The sequence below is a fragment of the Rhineura floridana genome, chromosome 7 (genome assembly GCF_030035675.1).
Source record: "Rhineura floridana isolate rRhiFlo1 chromosome 7, rRhiFlo1.hap2, whole genome shotgun sequence".
NCBI classification, from domain to species: domain Eukaryota; kingdom Metazoa; phylum Chordata; class Lepidosauria; order Squamata; family Rhineuridae; genus Rhineura; species Rhineura floridana.
Genome location: NC_084486.1, coordinates 23,838,653 through 23,863,669, shown reverse-complemented (window position 1 = coordinate 23,863,669; position 25,017 = coordinate 23,838,653). Strand labels below are relative to the sequence as shown.

The following is a 25,017-nucleotide window of genomic DNA, read 5'->3' as shown; positions in this document are numbered from 1 at the left end:
GCGATCCATGGTACCAATCCTGCTGCAAATCGCAGAAGGTGAGTGCCGGGCCCCGGCATGCCTGTGGCTGGCCCTGGTCCCCCTCTGTTGTTTTCACCCTGACACGTAGATTAGGCTGAGAGATGGCGAGTAGCCCATGGTCACCCAGTAAACTTTATAGCTCATTTCCATTTTAAAATTTAATTAAAATGAATTATATGCAGGCAAAGTTTATGAAGTAATACATTTAAAGCACATCCAACTCGCATTTAAAGTGAATGACTTCCCCTAAAGAATCCTGGGAAGTGTATTTTCTCCCTTACAGTTATAGTTCCCACCACCATTAAGAAACTACCGTTCCCATGATTCTGTAGTGGGATTCATGTGCTTCAAATGTATGTTGAATGTACTTTAAATGCATGGTGTGGATCTGCCCTAGGTATGCTGGACATTCATTAGTGAACTGAAAAGAACAATTTTAAAAGATACTTTTTTAAACAGGGCTGTAGCTGAGTGGTAGGGCACATGCTTTGCATACAAACATCCAAAATGCAATCTCTGGAAAAGACTATTGTTTCGAATCCTAGACAGTCAATGCTGGTCCATGTCATCAGTACTGAGCTAGATGGTACCAAATGGCCTGACTCAGTATAAAAGAGGAAAGAGGCCCAAGGGCCACAGTGACTCCAAAATTTATTTATGTATTTTGTTTACATTTATATACCACTTTATTGTAAAAATAACTCAAAAATTTACGGAAGGAATTAAAACAATAAAATTATTGGCAAAAACACTTGAAGACAGGTATTTAAAAACATTCAAAATAATAAAACCAACAATGAGTTAAAAACAGGAAAAAACACAATAGCTTCTACATGCCTGGGTAGGCTTGCCTAAACAAAAATCTTTTTAGGGGTGCCAAAATGAGTACAATGAAGGTGCTTGCCTAATGTAAATAGTCAGGGAATTCCAAAGTGTAGGTACTACCACACTAAAAGATGATTTCTTACAAGAGCAGAACAAGTACTATGTGGAACTTGTAACATAGAAAGCACACCTTGAACTTGGCGTGGTAGCATATCAGCATTCTGCACTAACTGCAGCCCTGGGTCAGGCTATGCTGCATGGGGATTTCTGTGATCTTGGCTGCCTGGCTGGCAGGATTTTTTTAGTTTTGGTTTTTTGTTAGGAATGCTGACTGGTTGTGGGATTCTGAGTTTTTTGTCTTACTCATAGGAATCTGTAAATAAATACCATGATTTTCTCCATGATCCTTGTCCTCTTTATTCATGTGTTTCATAAAACCTAGTTCATCAGACTTTAAAAGGAGTGCTCTCTATTTACAAGCATCTTCGTAATCAGACTACATTGCAGTTTATGGGAATTACATAAAATACTGGCTTTTTCCAGAACTTGGTTATTACAATCCCTGCAGTACTAAGAATGCTCTCTGTAGAAATTCTTTATCACAGGTGCAGCAATTGTGCACCAAATACTTTCCTTGGGAAGCGTGCACAATGGATGCCTTGGTAACAAAGCATAAATAATTGTGTGCATGATGAAGCACTGAGCATGAAAGCTGTGATTTTTTAAAGTGATGATAAGCACTTCTGCATTACAACATTTTTTGACTTACACTGGAGTGGATTTCTTTTCTCCAGGAAAGTTTGAATGACAGCTTGGCTAGGGAGATGCTGAGCATCTGTGATTTTGCTACTCCCCCAAATGAAAACCATCTATTTGCTGCTGTGTGGATAAGCATTCTGAATAGGCTGATGGTTTGTGGAAAAAAGTGGGTGGCTTACTACCACAAGCTATTGTGTAGTTAAGCCATTGTGCCTGTCATGTTCAACAGCATTTAATTTATACTGCTTTCTGTGCTTTAGAACGGAGAACCTGGTGGGCAATTCAGCCAATTAGGCATGCAATGAAAAATGATCATTCAGATTTGTATTGCTTGTTGCTTGTCCTCTTGAATGGGGAGCACAATATGCAGTTGTGGATAATAATGTGCATGTCATGAGCATGCAATGGTTTGAAACTGCTTTGCAACCCCCCCCATAACTGATTTCGCAGATAAGCATCCTGAACATGCAGTGCTATGAGGATCAGGTTTTTTTATCCCTGATCAGAGTTCTGCTGAATGAGTGGAGATCCATCCTGGACAAGGAAAGCATCTTGAAAGTGTAAAACAATCAGCTTCAATCTGTAAGATTCTCCGGAAATAAAAATATGGAACAGGCGGGCTACTTACACTTCATATGCTCAATGTTGCCCCCAAATTCATATTGTGTACTCTACAGATCTTTCTTAGGATTCCAAAGTTTGTGGGTTTTTTTTAAAGCTTCCAGTCTTCATTAGCGAGAAATAAATCGAAGCTGAAGAGAAAAATTGCCCCATGGTTGCCAAGGAAGAAGGCAAATAAAGAGGATCTCCAATCCGTTGCTTTTCATGTCTCATGATTTCTGCATTCATTTTCTTGGCCCTGAAGTTAAACCGAAGAACTCTAACCGGAAGACAGTTTGTTGCACAAGGGTCTAAAAGCTTCATATTGTACAATTCTAATGATGGAGGAGAATTTGTTTGGTCCTTATGTTTTATATCCAGACTTGGGGGGGGGGAAACTACACTAATGGTTTTGGGAGTGTATTTTCTACCCCAGTGAGATTTCCTATGTATAGTGGGCTGATAACTTGATCCCAGACAACATTTATATCTGTGGTGTCAGAAGATGTATGATTAACAATATCCAAATTCCCAGAGCCAGAAAACACTTATTCAGAGGAGGTAGAATGTGGGTGTGCATTTGACTCCTGTGCTCATTGTTGACCTGTCTGTGACCATTTTTGTATTAAAAAACAATAGGGTGTTTTTACCACCCCAGTCTATTGACATTTGCTGGGGTGATATTTATTTATTTTATTATTTTATTTATTTGTTAAATTTATATCCTGCTGTTCCTCCCATTGGGAGCCCAGGGTGGCAAATACACCCCAATGCATTTCGGGGACCATTTATGCCCCAGGTGATTTTTTGCTTAAGAACATAAGAACACAAGAAGAGCCTGCTGGATCAGGCCAGTGGCCCATCTAGTCCAGCATCCTGTTCTCACAGTGGCCAACCAGGTGCCTGGGGGAAGCCCGCAAGCAGGACCCAAGTACAAGAACACTCTCCCCTCCTGAGGCTTCCGGCAACTGGTTTTCAGAAGCATGCTGCCTCTGACTAGGGTGGCAGAGCACAGCCATCATGGCTAGTAGCCATTGATAGCCCTGTCCTCCATGAATTTGTCTAATCTTCTTTTAAAGCCATCCAAGCTTCCAGAAGGGAAACGATAAGTGGTAACTGGCTGATGTTTGGGGACCTTGTATGTGTGACAATTCATGACAACATCCTAGAAAGACTGCCCTGTAGATCTACTAATGTGTAAATTGCACAATGAAAAGTGTATCAGGGGTATGGTTTTAGCCCACAAGTCTGGATGAAGGAAAACTGATCTAATTCATCCCTCCCAAACTAGTACATGGCTCAGAATTTTGCACTATTCCAAATTTTGCAATACTGTACCCAAACCAGAGCTTGGAAAAGTTACTTTTTTGAACTACAGCTCCCATCAGCCCCAGCCAGCATGGCCACTGGATTGGGCTGATGGGAGTTGTAGTTCAAAAAAGTAACTTTTCCAAGCTCTGACCCAAACAGTATTAAAATGTGCAGTTTAAGATGAAATACATTTAGAAATACGTACATTGGGATTAAATATATATTAAAATGTGTATTTTGTGATAGAATAAGTATTCAAGCATGTATCTTAATCCATATCTAAATATGAAATGTTCATACTTTCTACAGAAACTGTATGGAATGGACTTATGAATAAATAAATGTGAAATTGACATGGACAGACATAGACTAATATGTTCATCCACATTCTCTTCAACACATGGTCTTGATTTTGTCAACCCTGGTCACCTTAGCATATGTCACTAGCTTTCAGCTCTGCTCAAATATCTCTCAGGTACCGGACTTTAAGTGGCAGAGATAAATCTCCTGAAGTCAAACATTTAGAGATAATTAAGAAATGGGTAATGAGAGAAGTTATGATCCCAATAGGTGATAGAGAATTCACATTCATCTGAGCTCATTAAGATCTATAATTATATAAAATTACAAATTAAATGCATTTGCATTAGGTTTTTATAAAGTGGGGGTTTCAGTGATAAAAACAAATTTATACAGCTCCAGAACCATTTGATGAGACTTAAATACTGCCTGTTTATATCCTCCCCCCTTTAAAAGTGAATAGGAAAAACTTAACCCCACACTGGATTTGAACAAACATTGAATGGAACTAATTACACCAAATCTTCCCCTCCAATGTATCCCTTGTTTTCTCAGTGCCTCCAGGGTTTCCATGTCTCATTTGCATAGTAAATTAAATCCATTGTTCCAAGATGAGCCACTTGTTAGGCTTTGGAGAGTAGCCTCTTGGGTGAAAGTTGGAAACAGTCACATTTAAATAAGTTGTTTGGTGATCATATTTACATAGTAATCTAAATTATTTCCTTTCTTTTCTTCTCAATATAAAATTCCTTGCCTTCCTGCATTCTCTACAAGGTCATCAGATACCATCCAAATAATATTAATGATTATATAGGAGGAACAGCATTTTATTTCTTTTAGCAGTTGCTTTGTAGTTAACAGTTAGCTTTGCAGCCAAATTCCAGAACTAATTGGAATCTAATGGCAAATTCAGGGGTTCATTCTCATGGATTGGGGCTCCTTGGGGCATTTAACAGAATCCATTATGGGTCTTGAAAACCTTCCCTGCATTAGACTACCATACTCTTGAGCGGAGGCCTGGTATTGTGAGTCAATGATGTCATTGTCTTGTTGGCATAAGGGGGTTCAGATGAACCTCCTTATGCATTCAAATTACACATTAGGATGGAGAGCCATATAGGCTAGCCCTATCCACCTCACCAACATGCCCAGAGGTCATGCCTTCTATCACCTATATATTCAGCACATGTGACAATGGGCCCTGTGTGAATACTTGCGTACACAGAGACAGCTCTTCCACACAAGCAGGGGCCCTGAGTGGCCTAATATTCCCCATTGGATGGAAGACCTCTATGCATTGGCATGCACAAAGGACCCCTTTTTATATGTACCAAATTGCAGCTGTTGGAGAGTATGGTAAGTGTGCATGGACCATTGGGAAGCATAGCTGGTAAGGGCAACCCTCCCACAGTGCATAAAATGTGTTTGTCTGAACACTCTGTTATGAAGGGACCTTGAACTTCCTCATGAGCAGAGCTCACTAGAAATCCAAATTCCCCAAAAGAGAGCAGCAGGATCTTTTGCTGGAGTTACCCGCACGTCACCCCCAGAACATGTATAATTTTACCCTTAACCCAATAACACATACACTGCAAGTAAAATAAAGAGTGGTTTTATTAAGAGAAGGAACAAGGAAAAATATTGCAGTTTACAATTGCAGTTAACAATGAGTAGTTTTCTAACTATTATTCATTCATTCATTCATTCAGCAACACTGGATAGACTAAAGCAAAGAGACTAGCCCTATAAACATGTTCACATTAAGCTCACCCACACAGAAAGAAAGAAAAAAGGAAAGAAAAAGGCCCAGATAGTTGCATATACCTTTCCTGGAGAGTTGCTGCAAGCCTAAAGCTGAGAGAGAGAGACTTTCATATCTAGCCCAATGAGCAAAAGCTCCACCCTTTGTAACCAGCACCAGATCTGAAAGTTCTCACCCAAATCCATAGCTCTGAAATTGTCCCAAAGATGCTAGTGTGCGTTGATAAGAAAAGCAGTTGTTGCAGCCCCCTAGAAGATGAACTGAACTCCCCTTCTCACTCCTCATGTTTTATACCTTTTCCTTTTTTTCTTAATTAAAACTGACCCCAAAGTAAACCCAAAGTAAATGTGATCAGGAAGGTGGGAGCCCACTCATTTCCTGATCAGTTCCCAGATAATAGCTGTGATCTCCTGCTGTAGATTCCTGATGATTCCTCAAGGTTAAGATTATCATAATCCTTGTGTAAAACAGTTTCTCTGTTTGACAGGAGTTTATCCTGTCTTCTCCAGAGGCTTAGAAATGCACAACACCTCCTAGTTTGAAAGGAGCTATTCTGTTTCCTCGTGATGGCCTAGATTGTCATAAACATTTCCTTTGTTTGAAAGGAGCACCTATTCTTACTGGGTGACAAATCCCAAATTTCCATGAGTCAGGAAGTCTATACCTTCAGGCATTGCAAGATATGTACTCAGAGGTCACAGAGGGGCTGTTTCCCAGGAATCTTTGCTGTTGCAGGCCTTTTCAAACTCTGGTTCACTGAGATGAATCAAAGATTAAAAATTCCCAATATTTGACACCTCATAACAACTCCTCATGACATATCTTAGCCAGGACCTTCCAAAGCCAGTTGCACAAGTGCTTCTGCCACCCATACAGAAGAGGGAAGGGCTTTGTTTGGGCTAAAAAGTGGTGAATACCTGCAGATTCTTTAATGGTGTTTATTTATATTTATTTATTTATATCATGGACATTTTTAACTGAAAATAAAGCATAGTACATTAGCATGCTAGGTCTCAGTGAAAGTCTAATAATGCTCAGCACCAGAGAGGCTCCCAATTTCCTTTCTAGACTTTTGCCAAATATCCATAAGTTCTACTAGAATTCTATTCCAACTCAAGCAGTTGCCCGGCTGAGGTTCAGGCTCAATGAGGAAGTAGGGAGGCCTGACTTTCATAATTATTTGGTCCTCCTAAATTAGCATACTATTTTGCATATACTCTCTGTTTTGAATTCCATTGCCATTTAACCCCACCTTTTTACACTGCTGTGGCCTTGCTCCAAGTGCCATCTCTGGCTGAAGGAAGGATGGCATTCTCAAGGAGCAAGGTCTCTTCAATTATGGCACCCCTTTTGTGAAATGCTGGATCCTTTCAGACTTTAGAAATCAGGTGAAAAACCTCCTATTTCACCAAGTCTTTGGGAGTTGCCTGATTTTATATTATATTTTAAGATCCAGAAGCAGACAGACAAGTGGAAGATATACATATTTAATGAATATAGTTCTTTCAATTTAGTTGCAGTGGTGAAAAAGAGCTGTATGCCCCCAGATCATTTAAATCCATAAATATTATTAGGTTAAGTTGCACTGGAATCCATAATACTACTTAATTATGTGTATCCATTAGCTACTAGGCCAAGTTCAAGGTTCTGGTTTTGGTGTACAAAACCCTATACGGCTTGTGACCAGGATACATGAAAGGTCATCTTACCCCTTATATACCCATTCGATCACTATGCTCTGCAGGTGTGGGCCTCCTGAAGATACCATCTTATCTGGGGGTCTGTTCCGCACAGGAAGCGAACTTTTAGTGTTGTGGCATGTATCCTTTGGAATTCCTTCCCCTTTAATATAAGACAGGCACCATCTCTGTTATCTTTTCAGTTCCTACTGAAGACCTTCCTCTTTCAACAAGACTTTTAAGTAGAGACCTTGTCCCAGTCTGTGTCGGAATTGCTTTTTAAGGTGTTTTTAATGTTTTTTTAAAAATATGTTTTAAAAGATGTTTTGTTTTAATATATTTTAAAGTTCTGTTTTCAAGATGTTTTAGAGTGTTTTTAATGTTTTTGTTTGCTGCCCTGGGCTCCTAGTAGGAGGAAGGGTGGCATATTAAATAAATCAATAAACGACATGACATGACATATATAATGCATAATAGAGGTTTCAAAGGGCTTCACATACTTCAATCATCCTTACAACAACAGGTCAGTATTATCACCTCCTATCACATCATGCTTGTAAAAGTGCCTTCTGTGGATCACCTCCTCCATCAGTTTCTCTCTCATTCACTCACTCACACACAAACACACAGACTATTTTATTTTATTTATTGTTAAATTTGTAGCCTGCCTTTCTCCCAAAAGGAGTCTGTGGATTTATCAGCAGCAGGCAGCAGGTGACCACAAGCCAGCATGTTATGTTTCCCACAATGCCTCAGACACACTCTGGAGAATTGTGGAAAGTTTAAAATGGAGGCTTGTAGCCAGATAGCATGGCATGAGGAGAGCATGGCACAGCAGTGGGCCTTGCCATGTCCCTGGGTCCCACACAGCTGGTGTAAGGTGCCAGGTAATTGCAGGTAGCGTGCTGGGGCAGAGTCATGGAGTTGCCCTCCTAATACTACAGCCACTACAGTTTATGGGGATGGGGATGAGGATGGGGCAGGGAAATTAGGCAGCAGCTAGGCTGAGGTTGTGCAGCTGCAGACCCAGTGGGTTGACTCCACTGGTATGACTGTGCAGCCACGATCTCACCCCCACCCACCCCAACCTCATCCATGTGAGCTTTAGTGATGCCAATGTTGGGAGGGCAGCTCCAAGGCTCTGTCCCATCATACTAGGCATTTCTGCTGCCAGGTACTGACCTTGAACATTAGCTGAAATGTAGTGGATGGATCCCATATTCTTTCCCCCATGAGGGACAAAGGAGCTGGGGGAGGTTAATTCCCAAAAGAAAAATTGCTGGAGGGTAAAAGCTTAAATCACTCCTCCCAGCATGTGAATCTTCCAAGCCAGACTGCCGCCTCCAAAGTTCCATTTTGTTTTTTGTTTGTTTTTTTAAAAACAGGTGGAGGGTCATGGAATTCATGAGATTGGGTGAAAATCATCCTGATACAGAAGGCTGGTGAAAATCTTCCTGTCATGGAGGGTTGGTGAAAATCTTCCTGACACGGAGGGTTTGTTTTCTCCCTGTTAAAAAATATTCCTAGATTAAGCATTCCTTCAGAGCTGAATTACTACCAGACTATTCATCACATCAGAAAAAAGGGCATCTTATATTTTAAAATGACATGCTTCTCATGTATGTATTCCTTCTTCAGTCAACCAAAACGAAATTTAAACACAATCCTCCCTGTGTTTCTTCTGCAATCAACCAAGACCAAATTTAAATACATCTCTCCTGGATCCAGTCTCTTTTTCAATGAAGAGGTTCTACTCGGCCAGTCAGTTCTTATGACTGACAAAGGCACTTACCATTTCATTCTTAACTGAAAGTGTTATTTAATTTCAGAGCTTTATATCCTTTTGTAGGAGGCAGCAGCAGCGCTAGGCTGGTTTTGTCCTGCTGTAAATATCCATGCATCATGGTTGGATTAACTTACATTATTAATTTCATCTCTTTCTCTGCTTCTCCTGTGTGATGCCCTTTTACAGATTTACTCTAAAGAAAATCAATATCTTATTTTTTGTGAAAGATCACACGGTGTAAATCCATACACATTGGGATGCTTCAAGAACAAGAATTTAATTTCATCAGGAGGTAAATTCCACACTTAATTTGCTCAAATAATTTTTTAATATAAATATCATAGGGGATGCTCCATTGTTCATATAAAGATTAATGAATATGAGCAAACTGCTCAGTAAATAAAAATCCTTTGCTTTCTTTTCCTAACAGGACTAGCCTTGCAAAACGAGACAACACCGTCAGCATTTGCATTGGATGGCAGTTTGTAATGAGTACTACTTTTGCTGTAGCAGTAGGCAAAATAAATTTCTTATTAGAGCCTGAATGTATGGGGGAAGGGCTGTGTAATGCTATAAATCCCTGAAAAACATTGTTTAGTTTGATGCACCACACTTGCTCCTTTCATGCCTAGGGATCTTTTCTGGGCCAGAAAGTGTACAATTGACTAATGCCTGCTTATAATACTCATTATTTTGTAGAATACTTTGACTGGTTGTGTATGCAATGTGCCCTATAGCATGCCTCGTTTGGTGTATTTAGGAGCTTGAATCTAACTATGCTTGCTAGAAGCCATTATATGAGGCTTATAGTGGTAAAATTAGCTCTAATTAATAGAATACATTCCTTCAGGAGCTAAATCAGTTTGCTTGCAGTTCTCATAGTACTAGGCTATGAACTATGAGATCAGCACTCAGCATGAGAAGCCATGCCAGGTAGCAGGAGGCCTTATCATCATATGGCCACAGCAGCAATGAGAACTGTGCTGAATAGTAAAAACAACCAGGGAATATCTCCTTCTGATGTAGACCATCCAACTTCTCTCATCGTCTCATGCTCTGCACCTGTTGTTCAGAACAAGGGAAAATCACTACTCAGCTACAGACCTCAGCTATTTCTCACGAGTTCTATCTACTAAATGCTGTCTAAGCCTTATGAAACATAAACACCTTCACAACAACCCAAGAACAGCAGGTGTCACTTATTAGCATCCAAGCATATAAAAAACCCTGCAAAACTGTCCCATGTTGGAACGAGTGTAGACCCAAATTCCTAGGATGGTGTGATGCATACGAAAGCTCTGACAGGGGCCTATTACATTGTCATTCTGAAGGGTTCCCCAACAACAGAAGGGATTTAAGATTGACTGCTTCACTTTCTGTATCTCTATACCTTGCTTAGTAGTTAAAAAACCTGTGACTTTTCACCCCATCTGTGTTTTTATTATATCCAAATTTACAAATAACCTTTAGCTTTTGACATTACAAATTGTCACAGGCCACAGTTCAGTGTCAGAGCATCTACTTTGCATGCAGATGGCCCCAGATCCAATTCCAGACATCTCCAGGTAGGGCTGGGAGAGACCCCTGTCTCTGAAACCATGGGGAGTTGCTGCCAATCAGTGAACTAGATGGACCAACAGTCTGACTTGGTATAAAATAGCTTCCTATGTTCCTATGTACTGACCTACCTGGGAATCCCATGAGCTCACTGAAATAACTATTTGGATGCAAATAAATAATTATGGCCATGTATTATTTCCGTATGGGTATTTTAAATATTTATTTATAGAAAGACCTGTCCCTGTATTGGCTGCACCTGTGGAAGGGGAATTCTCATAGGGCTCAGTAGAACCACCTTCCTAATTGCCTCTTCCTTGGCTATGCATACAGTGTAGTGTTCCAGCTTTTGCATGAAACCAGAAGCTGGGGCACACCATCCAACTGTCCCTCTTTTCCCCAAGGCCAAAGCAGCAAAGTTATTCCTGCTCTGGGTCAACCTGCTTCTCACCTTTATTGAGTGTGCTTGAACAGTGATAATGCCTCTTGCTTGCCTGAATGGATGATGGAGAGGTATACTGGGGGTGTGGAGGGAGTGTACATAGAAAACTCTGCCTTTTGTGTGGCTGGAATGTAGCCTACAATAGAAAGGTAAGAGTCACACCTGTTGCTTCACCCACTTTTGCCTCTGGCATTCCACCACCACCCCCACTATGTGGTCCTCAGAAGGTTGACCACAAAGGACAGTGGACCTTGGGTTTAATTTTTTCCCCAGCCTTGTCATATACCTTTGCATTCATCACTCAAGGTGTGAAAAAGGGAAATTCTACCAGAGCTTTAGATATCCTTCCCCATTTTTTTAAATCCTTGTATAACCACACCTTTTAGAAGAATCCAAATCTAGGATTATGCCTTCAGTCCAGTGGTGTCATGAACTACAATCTTTTCAATTAGGCTGCAGCCCTATCTCCAGTTACCTGGGAGTAAACCCATGAACTTAGGCAGCAGTGTAAGGCATGGTGGGTTTACGCTGCTTGCCAGACCTCCATCTGGCTGAGTCACAGCAGCATACTGGAATGAAGGGGGAAATAGTACAGTAGTGGCAACATTGGCAGGATGCAAACCCACTGGCAAGAGCATCACATTGACTCTACTGGTGTGATTGCACCATGCCAAACTCGCCACCACTGTACCTCATCTGCTGCTGCTACTGAAGTTTAATGCTGGTTGCAGCTGAGCTTAGGTATATAATTCATTCATTTTACTTATTATACAGCCATGAGAGTGGTTGTATAATATAGCCAGCGTAGTTTTTTCGCATTCCGCAATGTTAAATTGAAAATACCCTGTGCCACTCTGATGCTTCCCATACGCTCATTTCAAAACAAAACCTTACAAAACTTATAGTCCTGAACTCAGAAATGCTTGCTTAACAACCCTCTAAATTTTCATGATGATACACAAAACAGTCAGAGAGAATCAAGAGTTCAAAGTGTAAAAAGAGAGAGAGAAAACCCAGACCCCTTTTGGACTTTTTTTGTCATAGTTCTCACAATCTGTTGAAATTCATTAAAAACCAGCCATTCACAGAGTACATGTAATCCTGTTACTCACCTTGCCACATACTCTGACCTTCATCTTCTGCTGTTTAAAAGTTTAAAAAATGCCTGGCTGATTTTTAATTAATTTAAGAAATTTAGCATTGAACTGAATGATAAGGATGGTCAATAAGAAACAACTGTCAGTGTTCTACAAGCCAGACTCACAGCTGCTGGCCTTCCCTAATCAGGGGGCCACACCCACACCAGGCCTTTATTTCACTTTAGAAAGTGACAGTCATGGTTTTCCCCAAAAATCCTGGGGAGTGTAGTTTGTGAAGGGTGCTGAGAGGAGACTCCTATTCCACTGACAGACCTCCAGTGGCCAGAGTGGTTTAATAGTCAGCTGCTCTGACTAAAGCTGTGTGAAGGGAACAAAGTGTCTCCTAGCAACTCTCAGCAGCCTTCACTAACTACACTTCCCAGGATTCTTTGAGAGAAGCCATGACTGTCTAAAGTGAAATAAAGGTCTCGTGTGGATGTGGCCAGTGACAGCTTTGGTTTAAATTTAGGTGGAAGACTACATGTGCCTGCTGTATTTATTTATTTTATTGATTTATTTATTGCACTTGTATACCGCCCCATAGCCGAAGCTGTCTGGGCGGTTTACAGCAATCAAAAACATTAAAACAAATATACAATTTAAAACACATATTTTAAAAACAATTTAAAACACAATTTTAAAATTTAAAAACATATTTTAAAACAATTTAAAACACAATTTTAAAATTTAAAACAATATAAAAACAATTTAAAACACATGCTAAAATGCCTGGGAGAAGAGGAAAGTCTTGACCTGCCGCCAAAAAGATAACACTGTTGGTGCCAGGTGCACCTCGTCAAGAAGATCATTCCATAATTTGGGGGGCACCACTAAGAAGGCCCTCTCCCTTGTTGCCACCCTCCGAGCTTCCCTTGGAGAAGGCACCCGGAGGAGGGCCTTTGATCTTGACCATAGTGTACGGGTGGGTTTGTATCGGGAGAGGCGTTCCATCAGGTATTGTGGTCCCAAGCCATGTAAGGCTTTATAGGTCAAAACCAGCACCTTGAATTGAGCTCGGAAACTCACAGGCAGCCAATGCAAGCAGGCCAGAATTGATTTTATATGTTTGGACCGTCTGGTCCCTGTTACCAATCTGGCCGCTGCATTTTGCACAAGCTGCAGTTTCCGAACCATCTTCAAAGGCAGCCCTGTGTAGAGTGCATTGCAGTAATCTAATTTGGAGGTTACCAGAGCATGGACAACTGAAGCCAGGTTATCCCTGTCCAGATAGGGACGTAGTTGGGCCACCAACCAAAGTTGATAGAAGGCACTCCATGTCACCGAGGCTACCTGAGCCTCAAGTGCTGTAGAATAAAAAGGGGGGAAATGCTGAAAAGCAATGATAGTGTTCACAATGTTTTCCTTTTGGAAAGGAAAGGGGCTTTCCCTCTGCCCAGTGCCCACCCAATCTCGTGCCCACCCAATCTCCTCCCCTCCCCTCCTCCCCCTCCCTGCCCCTCCCCCAGGTCAGTTTTACCTATCCTAAACATGATTGCACAGAAATAAATCCCATTGAACTCAAAAAGTATACAAATGATCAACCCCACCCTCCATTCTCCTCCCCTATCCCCTCCCTCTGGCCCTTTCCCTAACCCTTCCTTCACCCCTCCTTCCCCTTCCTTATCCCCTTCCAATCCCCTCCTTCCCCTTCTTCTCATGGTCAGTTTTACCTATTTTAAACATGATTGCATGGGTGTAAATGCAATTGATCAAACCTGCCATCCCCTCCCTCTTCCTTTGTCCCTCCCCCTCCAGTCCTCTCCTTCCCACTTCCCCTGCTCCCCTCTCCCCTCCCTTTCTCCTTCCCTCTCCTCTCCCCTCCCCCTCCTCCCCCCCATGGTCAGCTTTACCTTTCCTAACTGTGATTGCATAGGAGTAAATCCCATTGAACTCAGTAAAAATGCAAATGATCAGACCTGCATTTTCCCTCCTTCCCCTCTCCTCTCCCTTCCTACTCCACTTCTATCTTCCTTCTTCCTCCTCCCTTGCACACTCCAGCCCTCCCTCCCTTTCCTCCAGTCAGTTTTACCTATCCCAAGCATGCATGCACAGGAGCAAATCCTACTGAACTCAATAAACATGCAAATGATCAAACTTGTACTTCTCCTCCCCTCCAGGTGTTGCCACCACTCACCATATGCTCAGATGCACATGTTAACAAATTATTCCAAGCTACACAGGAAATGGATTGGACTGTGAAATACCAACCCAAATGGTGTTGCATTTTGACAAATTTGTAGGGCAGTCCAATATCTCAGAGAGGACGTCAGGTCTCCTGCTCCCCTGGTGCATTCACTACAGCTGCCCAATTTCCCTGCTTTTGAAAGTTTGATAGAAATATCTGTGGGCTATAGGTACGTTCTTAAACCACACATTTTTTGCTATTAGTGAACTGCATTTATATCCTGCCCTTCTTCCTGAAGGAGCCCAGCATGGCAAATTGAAAACAATTTAACAAAAAGTAGAAAAACATACTAAAAACAGGTAAAAACTTTCCAAAATCACAATTACAATTTTAAAAATTCTAAAACACTGTTAAGATATAGTAAAGCATAGTTAAAAATGTTATACATCACATTTAAAAACTCTCGTTCATCAGTGATCTTCAGGTTACCAAGACTGACTGAGAAACAGGCACTGGGAGAGTCAAGTGAATAAATGCTTGTATGAAAACTGCCTCTGCATTTTGCATAAAGTGACATTTGCAGGGGGGGATGGGAGGTTCTCTTTAGGAAAATAAATAAATACATTATATGGGCAGCCAAAATAATTTCAATAAGACTAAAGAAATTGTTCATGGCATCATTGCACATCCCTTGGATGTCACTGATTTTTTCATGAAGTGAAATTTTAAAGAAGTTTAAAGATTCCTCATTAGACAAAGTATCTGAATAATTTGAAAGAAAAACAAACAGAAAGTTTTAGTGTCCTTATTTGGCTTTATTTATTTATTTACAGCATTTATATCCTGCAATTTAGCCAAGAAAGGCTCTCAGAGAATCTTAAAAAAAATCAGTATGTCCCTGCCCTCAGGCTCACAATCTAAAAAGACATGGCATGCAAGGAAAAAAGAATGGGAGGGAAGAGGGGAAAGCAAGCTTGCACACAGGTTCCTCAAGCTACAGTTCTCATAACACAGTTGTTTCTGAGCATGGATATTTGGAAAGGAAAGTGGAATATGAGTAAATGTAATTAGGTGGAAAAATTGGACCCATATTCCAAGACAATAAAAATTGGTTGTTAGATTCAGGTACTACTGAGAATTACTCAGCTACCTCATATGGCAGGTGAGGGTCTATGGAGCTGAAAACTCAAATTTCGTATTGCCAACTAGAAAAGCTAAAGAACTCAGCCATCACTGTTAAAAGATGCTGCAAGGATGACATTTTAGGCTAGGACAAAAGAGACGCCACCTTTCAAAGACTTCAAAAGGGGGAAATGAGTGAAATTATTCTCCATGTTTTATTCTGCAGTGCAAGAGGTAGGAACAAAAAGAAAAATGAGGCACCATTTTGGTCACCTACAGTTTTTGCAAGAAAATGTCACAGGCGCAAAGACTTAAGAAATGCACACACTTAATTGCTATTAATATCTGAGAAAAAGGCATATGCATCATCGTTCAGTGGTAGAGCAGATGCGTTGAATGCAGAACATCCCAGGTTCAGTTCCTGACATCTCCAGGTCAGCCTAAGAAAGGCTCCTTGTCTGAAATCCTGGAGAGCCAATGCAAATCAGAGTTGACAATACTGAGCTAAATGGACTAATGGTTGGTTTCAGTAGAAGGCAACTTCCTATGGAGACTTTAGGGATATACACAACAATCAGTCTGCCCCCAGCTGTTCTAAAGTTACTCATTTTGTGCAATGAGCTCCTTATGAAGATCAAGTGAGCATGGACTCTTTCACAGACAACTAAAGGCTGTTCTGTTTACTTTGGCACTTCCTGACTGTTGATATTGAGGATTTGGTTGGTTTGTTTGCTTGATTGCTTCCTTTTGTTTGGTTCTGGCTGCTGCAGTAGCTGTAATTATGTTTTATTATTATCCTAATGTTTTAATTGTTTTTATTTGTTGATTGCTTTTATTTGTTGATTTTAGTGATTTTGTAATGAAAAAACAATACATCAGGTTGTTTAAGTAAAAGAAAGAAATGCAAGTCTTACTGCTTCCCGTGGAATTTACGCATGACTTGGGCCTTATATAATCACATTTTCTGATGATCGTAAAGAAAAGGATCAAGATTATATGGTGGCTTGATAGAAGTCACGCTTGCTGACCAAGGATTTTACAGACGGTGTTTAGAAAACACAATCTGTCAATTAATTTCAATCACTTATTCATTTACATGGGTAACTTTATGCTCATGGAACAGAAAGTGAGATTATTGGGTAATCAGAGGTTGTTGTCTAGATTTGCCACCAAATATCACTTAACAAGCAATTTGAGGTGAATCTAGATTTTAGAATATTCTGCTCAGGCACAATAACTATAGGATTTCAAGGTAAGTTAAAAGCATAATATGTGACTTTTCTTAATGAGGTTTCTCAAAGAAGTTTCACACATCTACTTGCCACAGTTTTATGGGCTGAAGCTCTGGGCCTTACCAGCTACACAAAGGACAGCTCACCTTCCCTGCCCCCCCTTGCTGGGAAACATATTACAGAGGGGGGTGAAGCTTGCCTGGTTCTGGATGGCAGCCATGAATGACACATCTCTGTTCATTAATAGGTGATGCCCAAACTTCACCTACAGCAAAATTTGACGTAGATCTGGAAGATCTTGTTCAAGTGAAACACATGTAGGAATCGAAATCAGGTGAGTAACCTTCTCAGGGAGGAGACCATGCAGAAATCTGTGCAGGGTCCTCTTTGTACATGCAGAGATTGATTGATGGTAATCATTAAATCTGGCTAGTTGCTGGCAATGTTCACTAATAGGGATTCAGTGTAAGACATGATGGTAGCAACTGGGGATTCCTCTTGTATTAAAAGACAAGAATCAAAACACTTTGCAAAAGATTAAGTGTCCCAAATGCTGTAAAAAACAACACAACAGACTGACCCCAGGGTAGATCTCTCAGGTCACCCCCAGCTTCCCTACTTTCAGTAAAAACAAAATAAAACACTACCCAAGACTTTAACAGATGGAGAATGACAACAATCCCTCAGGTAGATGTCTACTGAGACTTTAGGGCATTGAGGAACATTTTCTTTTACTTTCAGGTTATTTGATCTGTGTAGGCAGACCACCTGCTGCATATTTCAAGAAACTGTCCACTTCCTAAAATATACACCTGATGTTCTTTGTTTCAGACAAGTAAGTCTCAGTACTCACTCCTCACTTCACACACTTGCTCCTTATTATAAAGACGCAGTGGCCATGTGCTGCCTAGTTATTGTTGTTTAAATTGTTTTTTAAACTAAAGTTTTAATAGTATATTGTGTCAGTGGCATTATATATGTGTGTTCAGCTGTAAACTGGAGGAGAATTTGTTCTTTGTGGAAGTCTAATGAATGAAGGCCTCAGTGGACATTCATGGATATACTCTTAGATAGACTATATAGACTTGTCTATATAGAGCCAACCCTACTGCTTGGCTCAGTGAGGTGGCCACTTTAGGTGGTAGATGCTGAGGGCAGTGGTGGTAGCCTCCCAGCTAGTCCTTCTCAGCACCACACACACCCCATTCCTCCTGAGGCCCATGGTTGCTCTCAGCATCACGACCTAATGTCCTTACAGTAGTTATGCTTGCTTGGTGCTGGCATGGGCTTATCGGCTGTTTTGCCTGGCTGCTTTCTCCCAATGCATCACAGACTGAGCTGTTGGGAAAGGCCTCTGACCAAGCGAGCAGGCAGAGACACATCCAACCCAAGCTGCACACATCCCAGCAGAAATAATATATTGTGCAGCTCAGATGATAACATGACACATGACATGCTTTGCTTGGTTCACATGAAGCCACCGCTGCCACAATATGAGACAACTCGGAAACCTCAGCTGGTCCAAAGAGCCGCAGCCAAATTACTAGCTGGAGCTCTATTTAGAACTCACATAACCCCTATCTTAAAACAGCTGCACTGGTTTCCAGTGTTTTTCTAGGCCCAATTCAAGGTGCTCACATTAGTGTTTAAAGCCCTACATGATTTAGGTACCAAATATCTGAAAGCCTCCTTTGCTACAGATCCACTCAAGTGTGAAGAACAACAGAGGGAGTCTTCTGAGGTCTCCTATCCTCAGAGGTTTGGGAGGTGATAGGCTGGGAGAGAGCATTCCATGTAACAGCCTCTAAGATATGGAGTTCCCTCCCGACAGAGATGTGTGTCTGGCACCTGCATTTTGTGACAAATGAGATGTCGATTTTGGGACCTACTCTATTCTCTTGACTGCAGTCTGTTTTAAATAATGTATTTTGGCATTGTGTGTGAGTCTGTGTAAAATTAGTCTTGCCAATCCTAGCCACTATACCACACTGGCTCTCACAGGGATGAGGGATAAATTCAATTCAGTTCACATTTAAAGTCGAATCTAACAAATTTGCACTTTCCAAACCAATATGTCAAGCGAAACATGGTCATCCTTCAAAATTCACACTCATTTAATTATTTAACTATTACTTAAAATATTTATATCCCTCCCATCTACCCTAAAATAGGACACTCAGGGTAGCTCGCAATAAAATCATAGGCAATAAAAACACACACACACAAAATAAATAAATTTAAAATGCATATGCTAGTGGGAAGTGTGCATAAAAATGGATATATTCATGGGGGAAAATACAAAAAATTATTGGGGGAAATTGCTTGCAAAATGTGTACATTAGTCAAAACTGCACAGAAAGCTGCATATAAAATGAGTTTGTTAAACTGTGCTAAAATGCTGGAGAGTTTTCATGAGGATTTAAAAAAAAATTGTGGTTGCTTGCTGCAGAAATATGGAGAACCAAATTTAAGATTGGAAAAATGAGAAACTGAGAGAACTGAAACTGACAGATCTTTCCATCCCTGGGCTCTCATCACTTTAGGCACAGAGGTGAGAACAATGATGATCTTTCCAGGGATATTTTGGGCTCCCACTCTCAATTTTCTGCTTTTGTCATCATCATTATTGACACATTTGTAAAAGAATGCAACCCTTTTTATTTGCAGATATGTACAAAAATGCAGTCTGCTTCTGCTACACCCCTTCACATGCATCTGCAAGAATTGTTATGTATCCTTGCCAAAAGCAGGGCTATAGAGGGACCAAGGCCTTATCTACATGGGAGCATACCTTTGTACTAAAGATGCTGCTTTTACCATCGTGATAGATTTGCGGTCCACACTTTGTTCTTAATGGTAGCTTCAAATCCACTGTTTTCCATTCACACTAGTAGGCATTCCTCTGGGAAGGATTAGTGTTGCTGTTTCCTTGTGGCCCCGCCCTCTAATTTTACATGTTTACTCCCTTTGGTTCAAGCCTGAAGCCAGGAGAGCACTGTGGTGTGCAACTGACAAGAAAAAATGAAACTGACTAGACCCCGCCTCCCCTTCTCCATTGTCCAAGCCTGAGTGAAAGGTGGACTGGGAGGGGAAGTGAGTGAAAGGCAAAGTAGGCAGTGGCTGCAGCAGATTTTGTGGGTGGCAGAGAGAGAGGGAGTGGGCAATGGGGCGTAAGAGAGCTAAACATTGAAAAAAACTAAAACAACATTGAAGCAAAGCACCTACAAGGAGGAGCTCAGCACAGCTGAGATGGTTCTTCCTTTCCTTTTTGCATTACCAGTGGATTGGATTAATATGGATTTAAAGGGGGAAACAGTGTGATAGTTTCTGCTTGCCTGCATTATCATGTGAACCATGCAAATTACAAGGGAATGTAAGTAGCACCAGATACATGTTAAATCACCGTGTGGATGAGCCCCAAATGTATCTTTGTATGAGCTGTGTTAAAGGAGGGTAGTTTAGCATCTGATGTGGTTCTTAGTCCATCACATGCTGAATTTTCCTCTTCTGTACAACTATTACAGATACAGTCCTTCTGTGGTTCTGTAGGAAGTTGCCTTATACAGAGACAGACCATTGTTCCATCTCATTCAGTACTGTCTTCACTGATTGGCAGCACTTCTCCAGGGTTTCAGACAAGGGTTTCCCTCCATCTCTGCCTAGAGATGCAAGGGATTGATCCTGTGACGTTCTTTAATCAACTCATGTGCTCTGTGACTGAGCAGTAGCATAGTGGCCAATTTAGAAGTGCAGGGTCCCTTCATGAGATCCATGCCCCCTCACAGCCACATTATAGAACCTTCTAAGATTATTTTATTTATTTATTTAATTAATTTATATCCTGCCCTTCCTCTTGAAGGAGCCCAGGGTGGTAATACAATAAAATTGTATTTCATTCAACAAAAATAACTTTTCAGTCTCTGCGATTGATAGGTGAGTTGTTTGAACACTAGGAATTCCTGGGGTCCCAAAGAGCTGCTGTTTCCCCCCTCCCCTGCACTTGGCTAGTGGCTTCTGTCTCCTTGTAATCTCCATTTGAGATTATTTTTTCTCTCTCTCTCTGCTCCCAACAAGTAAGGTAGCAATCTGAGGAGGTTTCTAGTTACCACTTGAGAGTGGAGTTCCTCCCCCTGCAAAAGATAAATTGCATGGGATTTCATTTGCATTGTCATGTTTTCTGAGGATCTTCTTCCGGCTGATATTGAGATACACACTTACCTGGTAGTAAGCCCCATTGAACACAGTGGAACTTACTTCTGAGTAAGCATGCATAGGAATGAGCTGTAAGGCTGTAATCCAAGGCACATTCACTTAGGAGTAAACAGCACTGAACTAAAGCTCTCTCTCTCTCACTCTGTTTCTCACACAAACTACTTGAGCAACTCCCCCTTCAGTAAGTAGGCACACCTAAATACACACCATCCCCCCTCTCTCACACACACGCTACTTGAACACCCCACCTTCAGAAAAGCTCCTCCCTGGGGCAAATGAAAGGAAGCAGTCGCTGGCAGACAACAGTATCTTAGCATGCAGGAACCCATCCACTGGGCCATCCTTCCCTTCACAACTTTTTTTTAAAAGCAAGCCCCAGTCTCTCCCTTAAAGCTCACTGCTGGCTGGCAGTCTTAGCTTGCAGTGATCATAAGAAAATAAATACCAGGGCTTAGCTGTCCACCCTCCTCTCTCTGTGAAATTCTCTCAGCTCTTCACAACTCTCTTCTCCTCACAACAACAAACAGTGGGAGCCAATCAGTGTGCAAGGAGATCCATGCCAACTGCTTATTGGCTGTAGTGACTGCTCATCCTGATGGATTCTAAGCCTATCTCCCAAGGCAAGAAGGCAGTAACTTTTAAATGGTAGCTCAAGAATTGGGAATTGTGTGGCTTGATTGGCTGTAGAGACAGAGGGACTCTGGGAGGGGGCTGGGAGGGACTTCCTCCCAAAAAAAGTAACGGGACTGCATCCCAAGGCATCCTGTCACAAAAATACACCTGTGGCTGAGCTATGGTCTTTCCCCATCTGGCCAGCCTATAGCAAGGGATGAGTTGGTAGAAAGTTCAGCTGAACCCACCTGGAAGGCTGGATTTAACATAGATCTCCAGCAAATGCTATCTACAAAAGTCTCCTTGTGAAAAAGATCCAGTTATGAAAATTCACCTTTCCTCCAAAAATGAAAAAGTGTAAGATATAATCGAGTGGTGGTTTTTCTTCTTCCTTCGCTTCCTTCAAGTGAGAATAATTAATTGCTGGAACACTTTGCCATGGAAATGTGGCAAATTCCCCAGCAGCCTTTTCTCAAAGATGAGATCCTTCTTTGTAGTTCTATGACATGTTGAGATGAATGCTGAAAAGTAATGCTATGACCTCTGCTATCCAAATAAAAGTTGGTGCTACCAGTAACGTTAGTCCCTACAAATAAATGGTTTTATTAATGAGGTAAGAAAGAATGATACATAGTATGTAATTCAGTTGTCTGGAGAAGAAGGACTTAAGCTAGCACAACAATTCTGATGTAGCGTGGGTCACAATAATGGAAGCAAAACTTAAACAGAAAGAAAACTGATTTTTTTTAATGCAACTCATGCTTAATATCCAGAGCTCTTGGTTTCAAGGCATTATGGAGGCACGCAAAACTTGGCAGAGATTTGCAAAAGGATAAGGGATTTATCGGACTAAGAACAAAGAACGGGCTGATTTTTGTGCTAATCAGATGGCATTCTTATTTAAATAAGGTTCTTATCCTTTATTAAAATCTATGCTGAACTATTAGCCTTGATATTTTCTCGTGGCAACTGGGGCCTCATGGAAAGTTCCACCAAAGTTGAAATCAAGCTTCCCTTTTGTTCTCCCTTGTTTTTGGATGAAGCCCAAAATACAGGGGCTAATGGTATGCTGATTTATGGGTGTGCTATTTAGATTTCATGCTATATTATTCAGCCTTTTTCATAATTCCTTTGAAATCAGACGCTGCAGATTTAAAGCTACCTACAGCAGAACTGCATCCATCCTACTCTATCCAGCTTTAAGTGGAGACCAGCAATCAAATGCTATGCCACGATGTCCAACGGGGCTTCCATCCAGGTAAGTGGGCATAAGCAGGAGTGGGGAAGCATTTTCAGCCTGAGGCCCAGATTCCCTCATGGGCAGTTTCCTGAGGCCACATACCAGTGGTAATCAGGGCCACAGGAAAAAGGTGGATGGGAGCAAATGCAAAAGTAGGCACAGCAATGGATGTGACACTTGTCTTTGTGCAGCAGGCTGAATTCCAACCATGCAACGGTCACAGGTATCTACATACATCCATAATACTCCGTCTTTCATCTAGGCAAGTAGGAGGCATTAGCATAGTTCAGAGACACATTCCTGCCACCCGTGTAGGGTACAGAGGGAGGTGGTGAGGCAGGGGGCCTCAGGAGAGGGCTGTGTCCCAAGAACTAGATAGAAAGGCTTAGAGGTCTGCATTTGGCCGCTGGGCCTGAGGTTCCCCACCCTGGTACATTGGATTGCAGCAAACACATTGACCTAGAAGCAAGCCCTATTTAACTGATTGGGGTTTACCTCTGACTGAGATGACATACTGTATGCTTTGTATTTCTTATGGCCAAAGTTCTTTGTGGTGCAACATAACTGATGATTTGTAAGGCATGGAGCAGTGTGGTTCTGCCACCATATGGCTCTTCTTCACTTTCTTCATTTCTCTTTTTTCTCTATACTAGTTTCCCCTTTTACTTTCTCTTCTTTCTCTTGCCTTCATTTTTTCCTTTCCTGCTTTTCTTCATCCCCTTTTTCACTCTGCCCTTATTTCTGTATGTTTTGCTTTCTTTTCTCTCAGAATATTTTCCTCCACTTTTTTCTTTCATCTCTTTTTATTCCTTGTGATAAGCCCGAGCTGTATTGGACAACTTGACATAGTGACTACCATTTCTAAAAGCTCCGTTTTGGGAATCCACACAGCATGCAACACAGCTAGTCCTAGCAATCTCCAATTGTGTTGCATTTCTTGTGACAGGCCAGGGAAAGGGAAAGGTAGCGACCTTGTCCCTCACTCCTCCTCCATCCAGAGAGTGTGTTAATTTACATGAATGAAGTTTAATCTGTTGGATGGTCTCACCCTTTTTTGAGAAATCCTCAGGAATACCAGACTCAAAAGCTTGTCTTCACCTATAGTTACAGTCCCCTTTCACCTGTGGTCTGTCCCTATGTTCTGATTCTGATTGTTCATGAACTGAACTACTTTGGAAAAGACAGTGAGCTTCTGAATTTGGTTTTGATGCTGAATTAGGTTTCTTAGTTTTACATTCCATGTGGAAAACAAACTTGTTCATTCTAAATGTTTAGGAAAGGACAGAGAGAAAATAAATACTTTAGGGTAAGTTTGTTAAGTCCTCCTTGAGAGTCCCTCCTTCTAGCCCCTCCTTGTTCCTGCTCTTTAGCTGTTCCTTCCTGTTGGATAATCAAGGGAAAACTTTTTAACTGGCTGCTATATAAAGGATGAACTAAGCAACTGGAAACTAATTGTGGAAAGCAGTTTTTTTTACTGGTTGCTAGATTGACTTTTCTGTCCAGAAACCCTGAAAAGGTCTCATGCTGAAAGGCACATACTGGGAAAATCAGAAATTAGGCCCGAGTTACAGCCTAAGTGGGCAGCCAACCAGCTAACTGTAGCATGCACATCAGTGTTTCTATTCCTCTAGGACTGTTTTCATCCTTGCTATCAAGTAATCAAGAAAAGTAAGGGGTAAACCCAGTATAAGTATAGTAAGTGTTTTTAAAGGGTAAATGGTAGCCATTTTTTCCAATCACTTCAATTTATCTCTTTATTTCACCCTTTAGCAATAAGCACCCAATTCTGTTCAACTCATTATAATAACTGCTGAATAAACAAACTCTTACTGCTTACTGCAGCCAAACAAACTTGCTTCTTTATTGCTGGCTGGGTAGAGAACACAACTGAAACTGAAAAGCAGAGCAAAGGAAAGTGCAAGGGGTGGAATCTATCTCTAGCCCATAATACAAATATTTAACTCTTCAAGGGTCATGTTACTATGTAGGCTGTATACAGGATCACTTAAGTAATTATAGGATGATTGTGATAATGAAAAATCCACCCTCAGGGAAGGTCTTGAGTGAACAGACTTTTGGAGACTCTTCCAGATGAGGCTTTTGTTGTGCACTGGCCATACCTTATTCACTGAATTTTTCAGAGGGTCTTATTCTTAAATTGCTCCTGTTCTTAGAACAAGCTATCATTCTTTACATGGAGGTTGTCATTGCCTCTCATGTCACAAATTAAAAAGATAATTCCCCCCCCAAAATCCTAGGGGTGTGTAAAGCACAGGTCTAGGGGGCAGCACCC

The 25,017-nt window shown here is 41.2% G+C and overlaps 1 long non-coding RNA gene across 2 annotated transcripts in view; it reads right to left on the bottom strand.

Moving 5' to 3' along the window:
• Positions 1 to 5,494: 5,494 nt before the first annotated feature.
• Positions 5,495 to 25,017, bottom strand: part of LOC133388348 (uncharacterized) — a 112,207-nt gene continuing 92,684 nt past the window's right edge. For both annotated transcript variants that reach the window (XR_009763752.1, XR_009763751.1), the window contains exon 4: positions 5,495 to 8,764. This is a non-coding gene — a long non-coding RNA (uncharacterized LOC133388348). The remainder of the gene's footprint in view (positions 8,765 to 25,017) is intronic.